This window comes from Euprymna scolopes, chromosome 37 (genome assembly GCF_053919585.1).
Source record: "Euprymna scolopes isolate OS-2025 chromosome 37, ASM5391958v1, whole genome shotgun sequence".
Classification (NCBI taxonomy): Eukaryota; Metazoa; Mollusca; class Cephalopoda; order Sepiida; family Sepiolidae; genus Euprymna; species Euprymna scolopes.
In genome coordinates, this window is record NC_136518.1 from 13,513,100 (window position 1) to 13,536,355 (window position 23,256).

Here is a 23,256-nt window from a genome sequence, read left to right on the forward strand (position 1 = left end):
ATTTTAATCATATATAATTTGTCAATATATGACAAGTATTTAGCACGAGTGGGGTTCTAACCCACGCGGACACTTGTCCATTGGAACTTAAGTCCAACGACTTAACCACTCGGCCATCATGCTGTCTACATCCTAGTGAACATAACTCTTTTTTTTTGTTACTTAATCCTCTAATTTTAATCATATTTATTTTGTCAAAATATAACAAGTATTTAGCACGAGTGGGGTTCGAACCCACGCGGACACTTGTCCATTGGAACTTAAGTCCAACGCCTTAACCACTCGGCCATCGTGCTCTCTGTACTCTAGTGAACATAGTTCTGTTTATATTTGCTTAATCTTCTAATTTTAGTCATATATAATTTGTCAAAATATAACAAGTATTTAGCACGAGTGGGGTTCGAACACACGAGGAAACTTGTCCATTGGAACATAAGTCCAACGCCTTCACCACTCGGCCATCGTGCTGTCAACATCCTAGTGAACATAACTCTTTTTATTTTTTACTTAATCTTTTAATTTTAATCATATTTAATTTGTCAAAATATAACAAGTATTTAGCACGAGTGGGGTTTGAACCACCGCGGACACTTGTCCATTGGAACTGAAGTCCAACGCCTTAACCACTCGGCCATCGTGCTGTCTATATCCTAGTGAACATAACTCGTTTTATTTTTTACTTAATCCTCTAATTTAAATCATATTTATTTTGTCAAAATATAACAAGTATTTAGCACGAGTGGGGTTCGAACCCACGCAGACACTTTTCTATTGGAACTTAAGTCCAACGCCTTAACCACTCGGCCATCGTGCTCTCTGTATCCTAGTGAACATAACTCTCTTTATTTTTTACTTAATCTTCTAATTTTAATCATATTTAATTTGTCAAAATATAACAAGTATTTAGCACGAGTGGGGTTTGAACCCACGCGGACACTTGTCCATTGGAACTTAAGTCCAACGCCTTAACCACTCGGCCATCATGCTGTCTAAATCCTAGTGAACATAACTCTTTTTATTTTTTACTTAATCCTCTAATTTTAATCATATTTATTTTGTCAAAATATAACAAGTATTTAGCACGAGTGGGGTTCGAACCAACGCGGACACTTGCCCATTGGAACTTAAGTCCAAAACCTTAACCACTCGGCCATCGTGCTCTCTGTAATCTAGTGAACATAATTCTTTTTATATTTGCTTTATCTTCTAATTTTAGTCATATATAATTTGTCAAAATATAACAAGTATTTAGCACGAGTGGGGTTCGAACCCACGCTGACACTTGTCCATTGCAACTTAAGTACAACGCCTTAACCACTCGGCCATCGTGCTGTCAACATCCTAGTGAACATAACTCTTTTTATTTTTTACTTAATCTTCTAATTTTAATCATATATAATTTGTCAATATATAACAAGTATTTAGCACGAGTGGGGTTCGAACCCACGCGGACACTTGTCCATTGGAACTTAAGTCCAACGCCTTAACCACTCGGCCATCGTGCTCTCTGTATCCTAGTGAACATAACTCTTTTTATTTTTTACTTAATCTTCTCATTTTAATCATATTTAATTTGTCAAAATATAACAAGTATTTAGCACGAGTGGGGTTCGAACCCACGCGGACACTTGTCCATTGGAACTTAAGTCCAACGCCTTAACCACTCGGCCATCGTGCTGTCTACATCCGTCTGAACATACCTCTTTTTATTTTTTACTTAATCCTCTAATTTTAATCATATTTATTTTGTCAAAATATAACAAGTATTTAGCACGAGTGGGGTTCGAACCCACCCGGACACATGTCCATTGGAACTTAAGTCCAGTGCCTTAACCCCTCGGCCATCGTGTTGTCTACATCCGTGTGAACATAACTCTTTTTATTTTTTACTTAATCTTCTAATTTTAATCATATATAATTTGTCAAAATATAACAAGTATTTAGCACGAGTGGGGTTCGAACCAACGCGGACACTTGTCCATTGGAACTTAAGTCCAACGCCTTAACCACTCGGCCATCATGCTGTCTACATCCTAGTGAACATAACTCTTTTTTTTTGTGACTTAATCCTCTAATTTTAATCATATTTTTTTTGTCAAAATATAACAAGTATTTAGCACGAGTGAGGTTCGAACCCACGCGGACACTTGTCCATTGGAACTTAAGTCCAACGCCTTAACCACTCGGCCATCGTGCTCTCTGTACTCTAGTGAACATAATTCTTTTTATATTTGCTTAATCTATTAATTTTAGTCATATATAATTTGTCAAAATATAACAAGTATTTAGCACGAGTGGGGTTCGAACCCACTTGTCCACTGGAACTTAAGTCCAACGCCTTAACCACTCGGCCATCGTGCTGTCAACATCCTAGTGAACATAACTCTTTTTATTTTTTACTTAATCTTCTAATTTGTATCATATATAATTTGTCAAAATATAACAAGTATTTAGCACGAGTGGGGTTTGAACCACCGCGGACACTTGTCTATTGGAACTTAAGTCCAACGCCTTAACCACTCGGCCATCGTGCTGTCTACATCCTAGTGAACATAACTCGTTTTATTTTTTACTTAATCCTCTAATTTTAATCATATTTATTTTGTCAAAATATAACAAGTATTTAGCACGAGTGGGGTTCGAACCCACGCAGACACTTGTCTATTGGAACTTAAGTCCAACGCCTTAACCACTCGGCCATCGTGCTCTCTGTATCCTAGTGAACATAACTCTTTTTATTTTTTACTTAATCGTCTAATTTTAATCATATATAATTTGTCAAAATATAACAAGTATTTAGCACGAGTGGGGTTCGAACCCACGCGGACACTTGTCCATTGGAACTTAAGTCCAACGCCTTAACCACTCGGCCATCGTGCTGTCTACATCCGTCTGAACATACCTTTTTTTATTTTTTTACTTAATCCTCTAATTTTAATCATATTTATTTTGTCAAAATATAACAAGTATTTAGCACGAGTGGGGTTCGAACACACGCGGACACTTGTCCATTGGAACTTAAGTCCAGCGCCTTAACCACTCGGCCATCGTGTTGTCTACATCCGTGTGAACATAACTCTTTTTATTTTTTACTTAATCTTCTAATTTTAATCATATATAATTTGTCAAAATATAACAAGTATTTAGCACGAGTGGGGTTCGAACCCATGCGGACACTTGTCCATTGGAACTTAAGTCCAACGCCTTAACCACTCGGCCATCGTGCTGTCTACATCCTAGTGAACATAACTCTTTTTATTTTTTACTTAATCCTCTGATTTTAATCATATTTATTTTGTCAAAATATAACAAGCATTTAGCACGAGTGGGGTTCGAACCCACGCGGACACTTGTCCATTGGAACTTAAGTCCAACGCCTTAACCACTCGGCCATCGTGCTCTCTGTACTCTAGTGAACATAATTCTTTTTATATTTGCTTAATCTTCTAATTTTAGTCATATATAATTTGTCAAAATATTACAAGTATTTAGCACGAGTGGGGTTCGAACCCACGCGGACACTTGTCCATTGGAACTTAAGTCCAACGGCTTAACCACTCGGCCATCGTGCTGTCAACATCCTAGTGAACATAACTCTTTTTATTTTTTACTTAATCTTCTAATTTTAATCATATATAATTTGTCAAAATATAACAAGTATTTAGCACGAGTGGGGTTCGAACCCACGCGGACACTTGTCCATTGGAACTTAAGTCCAACGCCTTAACCACTCGCCCATCGTGCTCTCTGTATCCTAGTGAACATAACTCTTTTTATTTTTTACTTAATCTTCTAATTTTAATCATATATAATTTGTCAAAATATTACAAGTATTTAGCACGAGTGGGGTTCGAACCCACGCGGACACTTGTCCATTGGAACTTAAGTCCAACGGCTTAACCACTCGGCCATCGTGCTGTCAACATCCTAGTGAACATAACTCTTTTTATTTTTTACTTAATCCTCTAATTTTAATCATATTTAATTTGTCAAAATATAACAAGTATTTAGCACGAGTGGGGTTTGAACCCACGCGGACACTTGTCCATTGGAACTTAAGTCCAACGCCTTAACCACTCGGCCATCGTGCTTTCTACATCCGTGTGAACATAACTCTTTTTATTTTTTACTTAATCAACTAATTTTAATCATATTTATTTTGTCAAAATATAACAAGTATTTAGCACGAGTGGGGTTCGAACCCACGCGGACACTTGTCCATTGGAACTATTTAATGTAAGTGGATTAGCATATTTATTACGAAGTCGACAACCTTTATATGGTGTTTTCATATTCAGTATTGTCCACCAAATATAAAATATTTGAATGTATTCTGCTATTTCTGCATAATGTGGCAAGCATTCCTGTTTTCCTAAGGTTAAGGTATATTCGTTGAAAATTGGCAAAAAATTTTGCCTTTCAAAAGTAGTCGGAGAAAGAGCTTTTGAAGTCAACTTATACAATATTTCACAAGTGATTGAGATTCTAGGGCATAAAGTTTATGTAAACTAGAAAATAGAGCACTTTGGATGTTATCTAATTCATGATTTCCATTATAACAAAACTTTGGGAACATCATGCATTTACGTTCATCTTTTTGGCCAAGCCAATTGTTTCTAATGCATTTTAATATATGCACTGGGTCGAATAAGAAGAAAAGAGGGCTAGACGTTCTAACTGGATGGGGATATACAATTGAAAGCTTTGATGGGCTACAAAAGAAAGACATAGCTTTTTTATTTATTGCATTATTATCTGATAATACCTTAAACCCTATATCTTCTAAGCCAATTATTACATGTTTAATTATGTCAAATAAGTTCTCATCTAGAAGACATTTAGTTGGCATAACATGCACAACATTCTTATATTGTGAGAATACACTGATAAGAATAAAAGCAAATGCACTTGTGGCAGGTTCATTGCTGTTGTTAGCTAAACCAACAATATTACCACCTTTATAATCAAGATAAGGTATGAGATGTATTTCATCAACAAGTAAAGATACTGTGATGTCATTCTGCATTAGTAACTTGAACTTTAAATATACATGAGAAAATTGTTATCGTGTTGTTCAATGACAGGATTCATAGAAGTTGATAAGGTTAATCTTCGAATGGTTGAATAGCATGGTAAAATTACATTTTTAGCGTCTCTCAACAGTCTGTACTCTCTAGGGGAGCAGTTATATAATAAGGAAGAAAATACCATCATTTCACTCGAATAATTAACCTTATTCATTGTCATTACGTTAATTTGTTCATATATGAACTTAATGGCATTAAAATATTTAAATGATTCATCTTGCACTAATAGCAGAAATGATAAGATTAATTTTAATAAAGAACTTATATTAGAAGTTTTCATTTCCTGTTCTTCGATGTCCATTTTTTTCATGTTTTCCATCAAAATCTGCAGAGTATTTTCCTCTGTTACATGTTTAGGAATTCTATACTCCCCTATAGCACTCATTTCCACATCACTACAGAATACTCTAACGGCCAAGTCCGGTTCAATCACCATACACATTTTTATTGGGGCATGGGCATCTCTTTATATGGCATATAATCATGGTATTGTCTTGCCTAATAGAAGTCCAATAATTTTTATCTATAAACGTTAATTTATTTTCTAAATCATCAATATTATGGAAAGTTTTACGTTTCCGTAACTCTAACTCGTCAGCAACACTTTCACATAATGCACGCTTAAGAGCAGAATTTTCTAAACGCATTTTCATTGCAATAGGAGACTCTCTAAAAGTGGTTGATGACGATAAATAGGAAGGACAGTTTGGTAATATTCGAGGAATAGCACCATCCTTAAGATAGGGATATTTTAATTTAACACTAATTGTCTTTCCAGTCCTTTCATCAAATGCTGATGTCTCTCGCTGTATGTCTTCAGGTGGAAAATGAAGTTCACATACCTAAAGAAATAATTTAAAAGAAAATCGTACCATGTTTGACTTTATAAAAAAAAAAAAAGAAAGAAACTTACATGACAAAAAACGATAAAATAAAAAAATAAGGGAAATGTGCAGAATTAGTCCACTCTCGAAAAATCCTTTCAAATTACCACTTTTATAGATTTTCGGGTGTGCTGAAAACGAAAACAACGTTTAAAATTACGGCAAACTAGTAGTTTCCAAGATATATAGAGATATTAGTTTAAAAAGGGGGGGATAATTTAACCTAAAACGACCACCCACTTTATGTCCAATTTTTTTTTTTTTTTACATGGGCAACGAGCAATACTTTTTAAAATTATATTTTCGCGTCAAACAAGGCGAAGTGCCTCTTTGATGTAGGAATGAACACAACTTAACGTAAAATGAGCACCTACAGTTGACCCTCTCTCCCCGACAAAAATTTTGTTTACACTTTTTGATGAAAGGGGTGCTCATTTTACGTCAAACTATATTCATTGTACGTTGACTCCCAACCCCCATCATAAAGGTGACCATACTCATTTTCCTTCGGTTTTATTTGTTAAAAAGAAAGTGCCCTAAAAAAAAAAAAACGATGGCCATAAAGTGGGTGCGCATTTTACGTTAAATTTTTATAGAAAAGTGATCCCCCATTTTTTAAAACTAACATTTTTTCATATCTTGGAAACTACTCGTTTGCCGTAATTTTAAACGTTATTTTCGTTTACAGCGCCACTAGCAGTATCAGAATTTTGGGGGAATTTTTGACAACCCTAACACAAAACTGCGAATAACATATACAAAACTCGTAATTTCTCCGTTTAAAGTGGGTTGTTTATTTTCTTTATGGAATATACTTCCAAAATAAACTATTAAAATTGTTTTAAAAAAATAATAGAAACATTATTTTTTTTATTGCCGGCATTTTGTAAACACTTTTTTTAAATAAAAAATAATATTTCTATAATTTTTGTAAACAATTTTAATAGTTTATTTTGGAAGTATATTCTCCAAAATTCTGACACCTACAGGGCCACGACATTTACCACAAATACTTATTAATAAGCTTTTGGGATAACAAAAACGGTCATAAACTTTAAAAAAAAAGTTTAATCTATTTCACGCTGATATAAATATTGCGCAGTAAAATAGTTGAACTAAAAAGATAAATGATTTTTCTTATTTACAATTATTTAAACAAGGAATTCCGTTTTTACGATATCGCTTTTATTAAATTGTTAGGTACATATTTTCACCATACTCCCAATTTAAATAAGTTTCTAAATAATGATTTATTATTTCAGCACATAACTTAAATTACATGTAAAATTCATTTTTTTATATACATACTTTCATTTTTATTTTAAAATACGTTCTAAAAAATAAATAAATAAAAATAAAAAGGCGCGTTTTTTTTTTTAATATCTCAAAAGTTTTAACGCTTACTCTGCTATATTTAGATGGAGTAAAATGTCCATTGGAACCCAAGTCCAACGCCTTAACCACTCGGCCATCGTGCTGTCTGTATTCTATTGAACATAATTCTTCTTATTTTTTTACTGAATCTTCCAATTAAAATCATATCTAATTTGTCAAAACATAACAAGTATCTTAGCACGAGTGGGGTCTGAACCAACACAGAGCCTTGTCCACCAGAACTTAAGTCCAATGCCTTAACCACTCGGCCATCGTGATAGCTGCATCCTATTGAACATAATCCTTCTTATTTTTTCATGAATCGTCCAATTATAATCATATTCAATTTGCCAAAATAAAACTAGTATCTTAGCACGAGTGCGGTTCACCCACGCAGACACGTGTCCATTGGAACTTAAGTATAATGGCTTAATCACTGTGCCATCGTACTATCTGTACTTTTTTTTTTTTTACATAATTCTTCTCATTTTCCATAAATCTTCCAATTAAAATCATAGTTAATTTGTAAAATATTGCTAATATCTTAACACGAGTTGAGTTCCAACCCATGCGGACACTTGTCTATTGGAACTTAAGTCCATCGCCTCAACCACTCTGCCATTGTGCTGTCTTTTTTATTGTTTCGTGAATCGTCCAATTAAAATCATTTCTAATTTGTCAGAATATGACCTTTTTTGTTTTATTTTACTTCAGTCGAAGTTCTCAGAAGTCAAGGGGCCCACGACCTGGGGCTAACACTTGAACTCTATATGAGATACATAGATATTCGAATGTTCAATTTAAGTTCTTTATTTCTCAAACACTGAGTCAATAAAGAAGTTGATAACATAATTTTCCTCTCCCCCATTAACCAGTTTCATACGTTGTAGTATATCTTTTATTTTGGTCTCTTGGTCTTACTGGATTCCAGGACAAGAATTTATCTAGTCTGGTGGAGTATCCAGCTTCGTGCTATTACTTGAGGTAATATCACTTGGAGAAGGTGCACCATTCCTCGGAAAAGCTGTGGGGTAGCCTAGTGAGATCTTATTTGGGCAGCGAATACTATGTGATTTTGAATATTTGGTCAGGGTTTACTTTTAGGAAAAAATATCCGCATGCCAGATTGTTCTGACAAACCACTGTACAGAGAGACCTTAGACACTCGAGGACAGTGTCTAGTAGGCATTCAAGTTCTCTCCAGTAGGCATTCAAGTTCTCTCCAGTAGGCACGTATCTCAGCACGTGTGAGGTTCGAACCCGCGTAGACACTTGTCCAGTGGAACTTAAGTTCAACGCCTAAACCGCTTGGCCATCGTGCTGTCTGCATTACATCGAACAAAATTCTTCTTATTTTTTCATGAATCGTCCAATTAAAATCATATTTAATTGTCAAAATGAAACTCGTATCTTAGCACGATTGGGGTTCGAACGCACACAGACACTTGTCCAACGCCTTAACCACTCGGACACCATGCTGTCTGTGTCCGGTCGAACATAATTCTTCTTATTTTTTGATAAATCTTCCAGTAAAAATCATATTTAATTTGTCAAAATATAACCAGAATATTAGCGCAAGTGGGGTTCGAACCCACACAGAGACTTTGTTATTGGAATTTCAGTCTAATGCTTTAACAACCGTGCCATCGTGCTGTCTGTATCCTGCTGAACATAATTCGTCTTATTTTTTATAATCATTTTTTAAAATCATAGTTAATTTGTCGAAATAAAACTTGTATTTTGGCACGAGTGGGTGTCGAACCCACCCGGACACTTGTCCATTTGAATTTAAATCCAACGCCTTAACCACTCGGCAATCGTACTGTCCCATCAAGTATTACTATTATTTTTTTTAAATCTTCTAATTTAAATCATATTCAATATGTGAAAATCAAATTAGTATCTTAGCACGAGTGTGGTTCAAACTCATGCGGATACTTGTCCATTCTAACTTGGGTAAAACCATCGTGCTGTCTGTTTGTCATCGAGTATTTATCTTCTACTTTTTTCCAATTAAAATCATATTTGATTTGTCAAAATAAAATTTGTAACTTTACACGAGTTAGGTTCAACCCATGCGGACACTGGTGCATTGGAACTTAAGTCCAGTGCCTTAATCACTTGGCTATCGTGCTGTCTGTATGCCATCGAGTATTTATTTTCTTGGTACTTTTTTTCATAAATCTTCCAGACAAAATCATATTTAATTTGTTAAATCGTGCTGTCTGTATGACATCTAATATTAATCTTCTTTTTTTTTCAATCTTCCTATTGAAACCATATTTTAATTGTCAAAATAAAACTAGTATCTCTGCAAAAGTGGGGTTCGATCACGTATGTTAGCACGAGTGGGGTTCAAACTCACGCGGACACTTTTCCATTGGAACTTAAGTTCAACCCCTTAACAACTTACCCATTTTGCTGTCTGTAGTGCATCTATTAACTGCGCCACGGGCCCGTGGCCTGCGTCTCTATTAACTGCGCCTTCGGGGCCCATGGCGCAGTTGATGGAGACGTTGAATCTCTACGGTTCCAGATGATGATTGTCTAAAGATAGCGGTTTCAATTCTACCCAAAGCCGGCCAATAAACGTTGATTCATTCAGCTTTTGTGTAAGAAGTAGATGAGTGTATTGTGTTGAGTGGTTGACCATTTTGAAATTAGTATATGCGTGTGATAATTTATAAGTAATGCAGGTTTCGCTTTAAATGTGAAAACTAAAACGGGAGTGGGTGTTAGATTCCGGTTAATGAGAGGCGGGGGGGATAAAGGAGGCCTTTTCAAGAAGAGAGAAACCAAGAAACAAAAGAATTATAAAGGAAGGAGGAATAGTACGATGAGTGGGAGGGGGAGAGTATAGGGATTTTTTAAACAAAAAAAAGAAGAAAGAACAAAAGTAAGTAGAAAAATAGAAAGAAAGAAAGAAAGAAAGAAAAAAATGGAAATTCCGAGTCAATTTTATTCGAGAAGAAAATGACCAAGAATCGTTTTTTGAAACCCAAATGAAAAGAAAAGAGTGAATATAGCGTTAATGGACATACACAGAACGAAGCAAATAAGACGCACGAAAAAGAAGAAAACAGACAAGACAAAGGAAAGAAAAATCGGAAAGAGACAAAGAAAGAAAGAATAAAGGAAACTAAAAGAAAGGGTGAAGAAACCGAGAAAAAAAAAAGACAAAGAAAAATGAAGAAAAAGATGATGAAGAAGAAAGAAAATAAAACAGCAAAGAAAGAAACCTAAAGAAGAAAATAAAGAAGAGACAAAAGGGAAGAAAAAAGATAAGAGAAAAGAAAGAAAAAGAAAGACAGAAATAAAAATAAAAATAAATAAAGTAAAAATGGAATAAAGAAAAATAACGAAAAAGTTTTTTATAAAAAGAACTAGAAATTGACGTTGAAATAAAGAGAAAAAGGTCAGAAGGCGATGAAAGGGAGATAATGAAATCTTAAAAGTGATGAGAAAATAGAAACTGTGTACGCGCGTGCGGAATGACAAAAGGCAAGGATATATTAGAAGGGAGTAAGGAAAAAGATAAAGTATACTTAAAAAAAAAAAAGAAATCTAAAAGCTGTTGGTTCTGAGAAATGTTGGTAAGGAGTGGTTTCCTTAGAAAGTACATTAGACTTCCCACGTATACATTACTCAGGAAAAGAAAAAGTAGTGTTGACATTTGTGTCACGCCAAAAAAAAAAAAAAAAAAAAAAAAGGTCGTCTCCAGACTTAAGTAAATATTGTCAAACATGGAAAAAGATAAAAGCAGAAAATGAATGAGACTGAATCTCTCTCTTTCTTTGATTCTCCCGCCTCCTTCCTTTCTTCGCCCCCCCCCTCCTCTCTTTCTCCTCTCTCTCTCTCCCTTTCTTTCTCTCTCTAAATATACACTATATATATATATATATATATATATATATATATATATATATATATATATATATATATATATATATATATATATAACATTTTTATTTATATAGACAAATATTACATAGACGCCATACTGAATATGTTAATTTTTCAGAAAATTGGTTGAGAAGAAACCAAAAGTCACTCATCAGACGATGTAATGAAGCTTATTTGCCACCGAAGGCATTTGGTGCTCAAATGGATGAAATGAAATATATTTTTTTACTTATTTATAAAAATAAAATGTTAAAACGCTAAATTTAAGTGGGAGGAGTGCCATTAAGTAACATTTTAGACTCAAAATAGAACGCAATAGGAGGAAAAGGAATATCTAGACTTAACAGGGTAAATGGGAGGAGCAAAAAGGGGTAAAAAGGGAAATTAAAAACGAAACGGACAACGAAAAAAAAAAGAAAAAGAAAGAACGGAAAGAGAGAAGAAAGACGAAGGGATCAGCATGATTACATTTCTATAAGGAATGGGAGGAGTGAAAACATTTGAAATTGGCTGAGATTAACAGTTTGGAGTTAACGTGTCAAAAGCATATGTATTATTTAGCATAGGAGAAACAAATAAAAGGAAAGAAAGAAAGAGGTCGACGCAAGGAGGTGGATAAAGACAAATTAGCATATAGGGTTTCCAGTGAGGCAAACACACACACATACTAATATGCGTATAAGCAAGCCAGTAGGATACATACACAGACACATGCACATATGTGCGTAAAGAAACCTGAGACGACCTTATGCATATTAATAATTAGGCTGTGTTTTCATAAACGTAACTCATATTTATTACAATGAAGTTTATAATTTAAAATAAAAATTTCCAGTAATAAAAATTAAAGCTAAAAAAAATAAATAAATAATAATAAATGTGAAGACTAACGCACATGAACAACAAACGCGAACCAAACAAACTGCTGCAAAGGCAAACACGAAACGCCACATAGAACCAAGAACATTGAAGCCGCATATTTATAAGTTCTCTACCTCCATCTCCCATCACCAGCTCACTGCCCCCCCTCTCAAAAAAGAAAAAGAAAGAAAGAAAAAACAGCCAAGTAGAGTCCAGGAGGTAGGAAAGACTGAGGAGAGAGAGCATTGACCAGATCTCCGCTGGATAAGTGCAAAGAGAACTGGGACCTTGGGGAGGCTTATTGCCACTCAAATTCCAGTGAAGACCGATAGCCGCTGCCAACGAGAAATCAATGGCAAGCAGCTGTTGCGATAATGCAAATTTATTTGCAAATACTATCGAAAGGGGTGGAGAGTACTGGAAATCTGGGGAGACGTGTTGTCGCTCAGCTTCCAGGGAACACCATAGGCCGGTTTCAAGGAGAGATCTTTGATGACCTGTGTGAAAGCTCCTTGTGGGCCAATAATAATAATAATAATAATAATAATAATAATAATAATAATAATAATAATAATAAATAAATAAAGATAACAAATAAAAATAAAAGTAAGAGTAAAAAAGTTCGTAATAAGATTTAGAGATGTAACCTAAATGGTTCAGAAAATATAATACATAATATAAAGATGAAGTATAGATATGAATAAAAAAAAAAGAAACAAGACAATAAACTAATATATCAACTAGAATATATAAATAAAAATAATTGTATAACCACGGCTACCGAGAGAGAGAAGGAGGCCAGTGAACATGACAGCGTGACGTCATTGCCAAATCGACATGTAGGTAAAGGGTACCTAAATTTTCCTGTGTTCAACCAAGTGGTCACGCTTATAGGCATAAAAATATGGCTGCAGTAATTGTATGAAGGTAGTCCAAATGTCCATGTATTTTCTTCTTCTAAAGATAAAGAACAATTCTCCGTTTGGATAATTATTATGATTGCACCTTGGGATAGTTTTAGTCTAACAAAATATAGTAAGTGAATTATTGTTTTTGAATTTTTCTTATTTCTATCGAAGAAAGTCGAATATTTCATTTTATTTATTTATTTATTTATTTATTTTACTGCAAAACAAACAATTTTTATATAAGAATATTTTTCAGTCCGTTCTTTTAATAATAAATAAAACTTTTCATTGAGTATTTCCAAACATTTTAAAGTTACAAGCATTTTTCACGACAGTTTTTTTTAACTAAAACGATCGATGAATTAAATATTTTAGCACCGGGCGTAATTTATTTCTTTGAAATGTATTTAAAACTTAAACTTTTTGTTTGTTTTATAACATTTTGACGGTAAATAATTTACATGACTGAAACGGAAAATGAAATAGGAAATTTTCTATTTGCTCCTGATACATCAGTTTTAATTAAAGTTTTGATATGAACTAAAAATAAAGAGTACATTAAATTTTAGTTAACATATTTTCTTATGTTTTATTTTATAAATAAATGTTTGCATCGTGCTGAAAATATATTTAGAAAGCCATTTTAACGAGGGGCGGACTTTCTAACTATTCTGCACATTCACCTAACAATTTAATGGAAAAAAGGGGGTGTTGTTTTATGATACACAGATTCGAAAAATTTATCAAAAAAAAATATATAACAAATAAATGTTATCAAAGGCAAGATAAGTTACTTTTCTACCTAGATGGATAACATTTTAGTGTTTTTATTTAATGTAAAATGTATATTCGGTTCGAATATCATAGTGTTTATCGATATATTTGAAAAACAAATGGCGGCGAGCTCACTGTTGTTGAATACGTTAAGTTTGGGAAAATAAGTTGCAACTAAAAAACTATACAAAATACTGTTAGAAACTTGCTCAATACATGTTACTGTGATATAAGCTGACATATATTGAGTGTGTTTCTAACATTATTTTGTATAGTTTTTTTAGTTTGAACTCATTTTCCCAAATGCTTGCTGCCATTTTTTTTTTTTTCAAATATATCGATGAACACTATGATATTCGAACCGAATATACATTTTACATTAAATAAAAACACTACAATCTTATCCAGCTAGGTAGAAAAGTAACATCTTGCCTTAACATTTATTTGTTTTTGACCGGTACTCGATACCGGAAGTGACGTAATCAGAGGAAGTGACGTCATGAGATAGTCCATTAATCCCATGCCACATTGGGGAGCTGGATTTTCCTCACAAGATTATGTTGAAATATTTAAATAACTATTACTTTTAATACAGAAATTACATTTAAAGTTTTGGTTTTCTGTTCTTCTATGTTCATTTTTCCCCCATGTTTTTCATCAAAATGTGTAGCGTATTTTCATCAGTTACCTGGTTAGAAATCCTATACTCCACTATAATCTTCATTTTCATATCAGTGCAGGATACATGAATACGGAAACGAAGTTCACATCAATCCTACTATAATGTGAATATTGATTATACAATGTTATAAATTGAATTTTAAAAATTTCTTAATGCTGCAATATTCTCAGTTATAAATATATATTTAATATTTTGTCCTTTTCTCTTCCAGTTTTAACAACTAGTCCTTTACTTTTCCATGTTAAAGCTTAACCATATTACTTTTCATGCTCGCATTTTTCTATTGTAATTCATGACGTTTCCAGGCTTCTAGTAAATTCACTTGTTCTTTGTTTAATTTCAGTCTTTTTTTTTTTTCTGCCCCCATAAACACATATGTAATAACAATGTACGGCACTCGTCTGCTTTCAGTAAAATCCTCAAATCATCTCCCTTTCATGCTTTTCGAATTAGTAGCATCAGTAGTCGCTGAAGCGACGTGGTTGCTCTGGAAACCAGTCATAAAAAGCGTCGCTCACCTCCTTGCATATTTTTACGATATTGAACACCAGAAAATTCATCATAACTTTTGTTTTACTGAACGAAAATTAATTTTTTATCACAATATAGATGAGAAGGAGATCTATAAACTGTGATAATTGTTTGGAATTTGGTCGACAAATGAGTGAGCGGTGAAGTTTTAAAGCAGTTCTAAATGACTAAACTGCCACTTAGCCATATATTCAAACGCGGTAGTGCTTGAATGATTAATAATTAATATGCATGGAGAGAGCAAAAGCAGACGATGAAATTGAGGCCAATTTTCGATTGTGTAAACCGTAACCTTTCGACTTCAAATTGGTACCATTCTAATGCATTAGCACCTACTTCTTTTTAAAATAATGTAAAAAATTGAAATAAATAAAATTTCTTTAAAATAATTATTTTTATATAACCACACATTTCCAATTTTGAAATTTCGTTTCAGTTTCATTCAATTTATTGACTGGTGTGTTGGTTTCGTATTTCGTTTTACTTTCATTTTTTCCGTTTCCGTTTTTACATAAAACTCCGTGCAGTCCTCAATTTAAAACATGTCAAGATTACCGGTAAAACCTAGAACTAAAGAGAACCACACCCCAACCCGAGAGCAAGAACGACACTGTTGGACTGATTGGCGAGGACGTATCTCCGATTGACATGAAGAACGCCTACTTATACTGTGCTATGTAATGTTCACTCAATTATTGTTTTCTCACAGGGAAGTGTTGTTCATGCCTTCAAACGGCCCATCCTTCGTTTACCATTTGTCCAAGTAAGGGAGCAGCAGCAGCTGTCCATTATCATTCCACATGAACCTGATGGGTTTCTCGAGTCGACAGAGGAAAAGAAATAAGTATATTGTTTACATTCTTGACATTGCTGAAACGTCAACACTACCCCCCCATCTCCCCCTCTCTCTCTCTCTCTCTCTCTCTCTCTCTCTCTCTCTCTTTATGCGGATATTAGAGTGAAAACGTGAGAAATAAATAAACCCACAAAAAGTGCACCAAAATTCTAACACACACGCGCGCGCACACGCACACGGAACAGAAATATACTAGACTTATATGCACATAAAAACGGGAAAAAGTTATAGCCCATTGAAATAGAATAAATGCTTTATGCCAAATTGATGGTTGAATATGGTTAAATTTATGCTAATTTTTTGCATTAAATACTAATTAGTATTAATCCCCAACTGTGCATCGAACGGAGACCATAATACTTAGCTCGCTGTACCTTATCATAACAAAGGTCCATACAAAATTTTAGCCAGATCGGTTCACTAGTTTCCAATAAAACGCGGAAGAGACAGATAAACAGACTGACAAACTAATATATATATATATATATATATATATATATATATATATATATATATATATATATATATATATATATATATATATACACGGTGTCGCAATAAAATGTATACACTCTTTAAATGACCATAAAACCAACATTTATAATAAGAAAGAAAAGTTTCATACACCAAAACACTGTGGACAAATATAGAAACCAGCTAATTATCGAAAGTGTTCAAATTGTTGGTCATTGTGGTTCATGAACTGCTAAAACGTTCACTCATTGAATCGAAAACGTTCCTAATCAGTTCAATTGGTATGTTGACACATTTTCTTTCAATGGTTGCTTTCAACTGGAGCTACCATGCAATCGATTTTCTACAAAAAAAATGCAACTAAACAAAAAATATAGATCGAAATTATCTTTGTAATATTCAAACGAATCATTCGTTATTGTCGTAGTGAAAAGAACAAAATGCATAATCGCCCTCGGGTGGATCTGAACCACCAACCAACTCATCCATTGTAGATCGTTTTGTGGTGTGAACCTTGTGTTTAACATGCCCCATCCCCCCGCCCCCCCCCCAAAAAAAAGAGAATAATCCATGGAGAGGGGGTCAAATTTTGTAAGCGTGGACAGTACTCGATACTTCCTCTTCGTCCTACCTGTTTCGCAGGTGACTATCAAGATATGCTCTTACGTCATGATAATAGTGGGCAAGTGCTCCATCCTGTTGGAAGTGCCATTCTGTATCCCTCAACATCTCTTGGGAACGTGGTATCCGAGGTCATTATTTTCCAGACGTAAAGTAACCAATTAGGTTTAATGAGGTTAATAAAAAAAGTGCTCAATACCGAAGTAGAGCAAGGTATACTTTTTATTAGTTTTTACATAAGCAGTAATATGTTGCTACACAGTCATGAGCATGTTTCGGTCAGCTAGTTACTAGTAACTAGAGACCTCTTCAGGCGATTTAGCTTATACGAAAACAAAGTTTGCAATCGAAATGACCGAAATACGCTTATGAGTGTGTGGCAACATATTACTGTTATGAAAACAAGTATGTTAGTATATATATATATATATACATATATATATATATATATATATATATATATATATATATATATATATATATATATATATATATATATATATATATATATATATACCTTGAAAACGATATAAAAAAATAATTAAAAAAGAAAAAATTGTTTAGTCATTCGCTGGAAAATTATTTTGTCAGTAATTTAATCTCCTGAAATCGCTGAATGAACTCTCTTTCTCGAATTTACAATTGTCCTAAATTTTCAGGAATCATCAGTTGTATATACACTCATGACCAAAAAAAAAAAATGGGCCAAGAATGAAAGAAAGAAGAAATCGATTTTTCAATATTTTTCTATGAATTTTTATTAATTTTAACTTAAAATTTCTATTTTGCAGATCATTATTATTTTTATTTATTTGCTTCCCCACTGAGCAAATTAGGCAGGAGGCCGTTTTTAATGTGGAGATAGGGGGAAGGGGGAGGGAAAGAGGGGATCCAGCTCCCGAGAGGTGGGAAGTGGGAGCTGGATTAGAAACTGTTGGTATGAAGGGTTGCCCCTTCAGTGACCAAGGTCAGATATGTGGGGTTACCCCCACATATGGTCTTTGCTAGTCATAGCTGGTCTGTGCTAGTCATAGCTTTGCAGTATCTGTCGATACTACACTTTGATCTTGTCCCCCGTGCCGCCGAAGCGGGGGGGGGGCTCATATAATAATAAGTGGAAAAATGAATCCTAAAAATGGTAAGACTGCATCTTGGCGAGAATATAAAAAACTGAATTGCAGGATTAAGGCAGTCCAAAAATGACTTACGAGCAGATTTTTGATATTTTAAGAAAAGAAAATGTGAAAATATCTCATTTATTCACCTCCCATTTCGGAAAGTTTTTTTAGTGTGGTGGAGAAAACCACAGTAGTCAGGTAAAATAATAGTTAGATACGTGCAAAATGAATGGCCGATCCCTAAAATGCATAAACATTTTGACTCGTCGTTTCATTTAAAAATTCACCAAAATTCAGAAAATCAACCACTTTTAATGATTTTTGTTTCAGTATTTATTAATTAACAATCACAGAATATAATGAACTAATAACATTTTTTAAATTTTACTGAAAATGTATTATTTTTTTGTAAACAAAATATCTTTATCAAAGTTGAAGTTTTAAGTACTAAATTAATTTATGTGAATCAATGTTTGCTTTTTTTATATAAAAATAAAGCATTGTAGGTGTTAATGATTTAATAAAAATAATAAAATTTCAAGAGCATTACAAAAAAGCCCTAAAATCCGTGTTTCTGAAATCAATATAACTCGAAATAAAAAAATTACTCGAACTGTCGATATTATCATTGAATTAAGTATTGAATATTCAATATTTTCATAAAAAAATAATATAATTGAAAAAAAACAAACAAATATGTATATGATTTTAATGATAACAATTCTCACAAAAATTTCAAACATAATATTATATTTTTCTTGTACGCATGATGGTGTAAGCATTAGCGTAAGATTTTTTCTTAATATCCTGAAAATAAAAAATTGGAAAAATTAAAACTCAGAATTACTAAGAAAAAAAAAATCTTTAAAATGGCATTATTTTTAATAACGATTAATTTAGACAAAACATTTTTTTTAAATACAAGAAAAATTAATTTCTTGAACAATCGATATTATCATTGAAATTAACTTAGATTAACAGTTTGGAGTTAATGTGTCAAAAACATAGGTATTGTCTAGCATAGGAGAAACAAATAAAAGGAAAGAAAGAAAGAAAGAAAGAAAGAAAGAGGTCGACGCAAGGGGGTGGATAAAGAGAAATTAGCATATAGAGTTTCCAGTAAGGCACACACACACACACACACACACACACACACACACACACATACTAATATGCGTATCAGCAAGCCAGACACATGCACATATGTGCGTAAAGAAACCTGAGACGACCTTATGCATATTAATAATTAGGCTGTGTTTTTATAAACGTAACTCATATTTATCACAATGAAGTTTATAATTTAAAATAAAAATTTCCAGTAATAAAAATTAAAGCTAAAAAAAAAAAAATAATAATAATGATAAATGTAGAGACTAACACACATGAATAACAAACGCGGACCAAACAAACTGCTGCAAAGGCAAAACACGAACGGTTGTTTATTCGCCAAATAATAATAATATAATTGAAAAAAATATTTCATGTGATTTTAATGATAACAATTCTCACAAAAAATTCAAATGTGATATTATAATATTTTTCAATATTTTTCTTGTACGCATGATTGTGTCAGGATTTACTTTTTATTATCCTAAACTTGGGATCCAGGATCACTAAGAAAAAATACTTTTAAAATAAAAAACGATGTTTTTTTTTTTAATAACTTAAAAATGTTTAGACAAATGCAGATGGGCAAAATTGTAAAAAAAAAAAAAAAAAAAAAAAAAAAGAAAGAAAGAAAGACAGAAAGAAACGTATTTTCTTCTCTTTTATAATTAAAAAATAATTAATTTTACTTTTTTTCAATGAAAAAATTCTCAGTAATTTTAATTTACTTTTTTACACTAAAAATGCACGTTTACTTTTATTAAAAAAAAGACTAATTTAATTTATTTTTATGACGGATTTAACAATATATCGAATCCTCATGTTAAAAAGTAACTAAATACTAAACTAAAACAACCACTTCCTTTTTTTTACAACTAATTTTTTTTTTTTTTACTTATATATATAATCTTCAAATATACAAAAACAAAAACTAAGGTATAATATTTGAATTTCTCTATAATTTTTTGGCATTTTGAGCTTTCATAGAAGCTGTTGTTTTGTCTGTTGTTTGTTGTTTTGATCGCGCGAAGCTGGATTTGTTATTGAACTTGTTGCGGACCAGGATATAATACCCTAGCTCACTACAAGAAAATAATGAAACGAATGGAATTGAAGGAAACAAAAACTCAATTGATGGATAAGATAAACGTCGTTTATTTACTGTTGAAAGAATGAATGTTTTAGATATAACACGTGTTCATGTCCGCGCGAGTGTAACCAATGTTCGTTGCGGGACAGGTGTTGTAGAAAGAAAAGGAAATGTGTGTTCAACTCAAGTTCAGGTCACTATCGTTTGTTCGCGCGTGGGAAGAGAAGTGAGCAATGTAATGGAACGAGAAATGGATGTCCATCGTGTAGACAAAGAAGAGGATAGAGGTTAAGCTGTACGCCATGTTAGCAGTCAGCTACGCGAAGGTGTTCTCAGGGACCAGTAGTAGGTAGAGAGAGAAAGAGTGAGAATGTGTACGTACGGTCTGTTAGCTCGTGCCCCATACATAGTTGCAAGGGACGTGACGCGCACGAGCGTGTGCCTCCCGAAAGGGAGGCGGCTGGTTAGCCCAACCTCTCTGGTCGAGAGCTGGTCCTAAAAGAAAGAAGCAGGTTATTGCTCTTTGTTTTATACTTGTTTCCGGTGGTCTTTTGCGCATGTGTGGATTTCCATTGAAAGCGGAAGTGACGTCGTCCTTGTGTGCGTTCGTGTGCGCGTGTGTGAGTACATGTGTGTACGTTAGCGTGTGCGCGTGTGTAAGTACATGTGTGTACGTTAGCGTGTGTGTATATACACGTGAATGTGAGTGTATGTACGCGAACGTGAATATATGTACGTGTGTGGACGTGGGCGCGTATGTTTGTGTGCGTGTATGTATATGACAAGTAATATAGCTTGAAATGTGAATGCGTGTTTTTGTGCGAGACTTGAAAAGGCTCGCACAAACTCTCGCTTTCTGCTGACTAATTAAGCTTTATTTATTTATTTATGTTATAAAAACAAGGTGTTTTTTTTTTGTTTTTATTATTTTTATTTAATTCAATATCTTAAAACTTTACTTTACTAATTATCTTTAAAATAATCCCTAAAACTAATGTTTATCTTTCAAGGGATTTTTACAATTAATTTATTTTTAAGTTCAAAATTAGCTGAATTTTTCAGTTTCTGACGACACCGTGAAAACATTTTTTATTTTTTTTTTTTGCATGTAAATCTTTTTTATTTTTCCCCCTATTAGAAATCAACTATAGGCTTTAATCTTTCAAACAAAATAAAAAAAAAATAATCAAAAATTTATTTTTAAAAATTATAAGCAGGCTTTCAAACCCACGCCCCTATTAGTTTCCAACAATAATTGCACGTACCTAGCCAAGAACGAACCCTATTTTTCGATAGGAGCGCCTCAGGAAATGAATCACCCTTTTGAAGGCGAAGGTTATGCCTGGGAAGGTGCAACTTCTAGAACTGAGCCTAACTATGTACCATTCCAACAGAATAGGCGAAATTCGTCTAATATTAACATAGAGGTGAGAAACCCGAACACATAAAAAAAAAAAAAATCATAACATATAGCTTTACAAGAATTATTCCCCTTTTGTTTCTATAAGTACAAAGTAAGGGGAATAACTCTTAATCGATTCGAACTAGAAAAGACAATCCAAAATAATATTTAAAAGGCTTCATTTTTATGCCATCGAATTTACAAGGTGACACAAAAAAACGGGCCCCAACTCTAATTAGGCCCCGTTTCTTAGTGTTTTGTCTGAATGAAATGAAACTTTGGTCATAACTAGGTTTTTTTTTTTTTTTTTTTTTTTTACACAGTGATCACCACTTATCAAGGCCCGGAAGCCACGCAGGGATAAGGGTTATTGCAAGTACATTACGTTAGTGTGGAGATTTGATGAAGTGTTTACTTAAGGGGGCGGTTCATTAGGAATTTGTTAACATTGGACTTGAACACATCCAAGTTGTAGTCCGGTGGGAAGCAGGCAGACGGAACAGAGTTCCACAGGCGTGCAGTTCTAAGAAAGAAGCTTTTTTCATGGAATCCGCGTTTTGATTTAGGCACAGATATAGAGTGGGGGAAATTTTTCACAGTGGATTCAGCTAGACGGGTGTTTTTCGTGAAAGATTGGCGAGGGGGGACCAGAGATTGGAGTTCAGACGAGCACCTGCCATGGAAATAACGATAAAACAAGGATAGGCTCGCAACGTCTCTTCTGTGGGAGAGAGGTTGCAGGGTAGAGAAAAGGGCATCCCCCACTAAGCCACAAAGTCTATTTTGTACTCTGTCAAGGCAGGATATGCTGTTTTTAGCAGCTCCTGCCCAGATGTGGCAACAGTATTCCATCCTTGGACGTACTTCTTGGCTGTTAGTTTATCATATTCAAAACATCACATCAAAACACTAGGGTCTTTGGCCCTTTTTTTTTTTCTCCGTTATACAGCATATGTTCTAGATTGCCTCCATTTAGATTTTGTTTTTTTTTGGGGGGGGGGGGTCACCCTGTATATAGAATGAGTCAAAAAAAAAATAGATGGATAGCATTGTCTTATTACATACGTGATCCCCAAATAAATGTTGAGATAACGTAATAAGACAATGCATTTCACCTACATTTGGTTATAAACTAAAAATAAGGGCAATATATACGCGTTTTTGTACAAGTTGTTATTGATCTGGGAAGGATAACTTGGCAGTGGCACTTATGTCAACAGAAACTAAAATCTAAGGGAGATAACCAGCATAGACATAGAAAAAATAAGGGCGCTGTTTTTACAATTTGTCACCGTACAGAGAGAGAGACAACTCTCGTTTTCTAAGACCACAACTACTGCATTTTTTTTTCTAAAATGCGTTTTTAAAAATTCCATTATACTACACAAGTACCACGTTTTAAAATTATTATTCTTTTTTTTTAAATTCAACAAAAATCAGTTTCGATATAAATTAGTTAGTGTTCCTTTTTTTTCTATTGAAAGTTGTAATGTTTTCTACTACTTTTTTACAAAAGCTGTCATTCATTGTCGACATATCTCGTTTGCACAAAAACGTATGATGTCACGTTCAATTGCTAAATTC

The 23,256-nt window shown here is 33.6% G+C and overlaps 23 non-coding genes across 23 annotated transcripts; all 23 read right to left on the bottom strand.

The window, feature by feature from the left end:
- Positions 1-40: 40 nt before the first annotated feature.
- Positions 41-123, bottom strand: Trnal-uaa (transfer RNA leucine (anticodon UAA)). The gene has a single exon. It is a non-coding gene; the product is annotated as a tRNA-Leu (tRNA).
- Positions 124-213: 90 nt separating this feature from the next.
- Positions 214-296, bottom strand: Trnal-uaa (transfer RNA leucine (anticodon UAA)). The gene has a single exon. It is a non-coding gene; the product is annotated as a tRNA-Leu (tRNA).
- Positions 297-385: 89 nt separating this feature from the next.
- On the bottom strand, positions 386-468 carry Trnai-uau (transfer RNA isoleucine (anticodon UAU)). Its single transcript has one exon. It is a non-coding gene; the product is annotated as a tRNA-Ile (tRNA).
- Positions 469-731: 263 nt separating this feature from the next.
- Positions 732-814, bottom strand: Trnal-uaa (transfer RNA leucine (anticodon UAA)). Its single transcript has one exon. It is a non-coding gene; the product is annotated as a tRNA-Leu (tRNA).
- A 90-nt stretch (positions 815-904) lies between these two features.
- On the bottom strand, positions 905-987 carry Trnal-uaa (transfer RNA leucine (anticodon UAA)). Its single transcript has one exon. It is a non-coding gene; the product is annotated as a tRNA-Leu (tRNA).
- A 90-nt stretch (positions 988-1,077) lies between these two features.
- On the bottom strand, positions 1,078-1,160 carry Trnal-uaa (transfer RNA leucine (anticodon UAA)). The gene has a single exon. It is a non-coding gene; the product is annotated as a tRNA-Leu (tRNA).
- Positions 1,161-1,249: 89 nt separating this feature from the next.
- Positions 1,250-1,332, bottom strand: Trnal-uaa (transfer RNA leucine (anticodon UAA)). The gene has a single exon. It is a non-coding gene; the product is annotated as a tRNA-Leu (tRNA).
- Positions 1,333-1,422: 90 nt separating this feature from the next.
- On the bottom strand, positions 1,423-1,505 carry Trnal-uaa (transfer RNA leucine (anticodon UAA)). The gene has a single exon. It is a non-coding gene; the product is annotated as a tRNA-Leu (tRNA).
- A 90-nt stretch (positions 1,506-1,595) lies between these two features.
- On the bottom strand, positions 1,596-1,678 carry Trnal-uaa (transfer RNA leucine (anticodon UAA)). The gene has a single exon. It is a non-coding gene; the product is annotated as a tRNA-Leu (tRNA).
- Positions 1,679-1,768: 90 nt separating this feature from the next.
- Trnal-uaa (transfer RNA leucine (anticodon UAA)) lies at positions 1,769-1,851 on the bottom strand. Its single transcript has one exon. It is a non-coding gene; the product is annotated as a tRNA-Leu (tRNA).
- A 90-nt stretch (positions 1,852-1,941) lies between these two features.
- On the bottom strand, positions 1,942-2,024 carry Trnal-uaa (transfer RNA leucine (anticodon UAA)). The gene has a single exon. It is a non-coding gene; the product is annotated as a tRNA-Leu (tRNA).
- Positions 2,025-2,114: 90 nt separating this feature from the next.
- Trnal-uaa (transfer RNA leucine (anticodon UAA)) lies at positions 2,115-2,197 on the bottom strand. The gene has a single exon. It is a non-coding gene; the product is annotated as a tRNA-Leu (tRNA).
- An 89-nt stretch (positions 2,198-2,286) lies between these two features.
- On the bottom strand, positions 2,287-2,361 carry Trnal-uaa (transfer RNA leucine (anticodon UAA)). The gene has a single exon. It is a non-coding gene; the product is annotated as a tRNA-Leu (tRNA).
- A 90-nt stretch (positions 2,362-2,451) lies between these two features.
- Trnal-uaa (transfer RNA leucine (anticodon UAA)) lies at positions 2,452-2,534 on the bottom strand. The gene has a single exon. It is a non-coding gene; the product is annotated as a tRNA-Leu (tRNA).
- A 90-nt stretch (positions 2,535-2,624) lies between these two features.
- Trnal-uaa (transfer RNA leucine (anticodon UAA)) lies at positions 2,625-2,707 on the bottom strand. Its single transcript has one exon. It is a non-coding gene; the product is annotated as a tRNA-Leu (tRNA).
- Positions 2,708-2,797: 90 nt separating this feature from the next.
- Positions 2,798-2,880, bottom strand: Trnal-uaa (transfer RNA leucine (anticodon UAA)). Its single transcript has one exon. It is a non-coding gene; the product is annotated as a tRNA-Leu (tRNA).
- Positions 2,881-2,971: 91 nt separating this feature from the next.
- On the bottom strand, positions 2,972-3,054 carry Trnal-uaa (transfer RNA leucine (anticodon UAA)). Its single transcript has one exon. It is a non-coding gene; the product is annotated as a tRNA-Leu (tRNA).
- Positions 3,055-3,144: 90 nt separating this feature from the next.
- Positions 3,145-3,227, bottom strand: Trnal-uaa (transfer RNA leucine (anticodon UAA)). The gene has a single exon. It is a non-coding gene; the product is annotated as a tRNA-Leu (tRNA).
- Positions 3,228-3,317: 90 nt separating this feature from the next.
- Positions 3,318-3,400, bottom strand: Trnal-uaa (transfer RNA leucine (anticodon UAA)). The gene has a single exon. It is a non-coding gene; the product is annotated as a tRNA-Leu (tRNA).
- Positions 3,401-3,489: 89 nt separating this feature from the next.
- On the bottom strand, positions 3,490-3,572 carry Trnal-uaa (transfer RNA leucine (anticodon UAA)). Its single transcript has one exon. It is a non-coding gene; the product is annotated as a tRNA-Leu (tRNA).
- Positions 3,573-3,662: 90 nt separating this feature from the next.
- Trnal-uaa (transfer RNA leucine (anticodon UAA)) lies at positions 3,663-3,745 on the bottom strand. The gene has a single exon. It is a non-coding gene; the product is annotated as a tRNA-Leu (tRNA).
- A 90-nt stretch (positions 3,746-3,835) lies between these two features.
- On the bottom strand, positions 3,836-3,918 carry Trnal-uaa (transfer RNA leucine (anticodon UAA)). The gene has a single exon. It is a non-coding gene; the product is annotated as a tRNA-Leu (tRNA).
- Positions 3,919-4,008: 90 nt separating this feature from the next.
- On the bottom strand, positions 4,009-4,091 carry Trnal-uaa (transfer RNA leucine (anticodon UAA)). Its single transcript has one exon. It is a non-coding gene; the product is annotated as a tRNA-Leu (tRNA).
- Between the last annotated feature and the right edge of the window lie 19,165 nt (positions 4,092-23,256).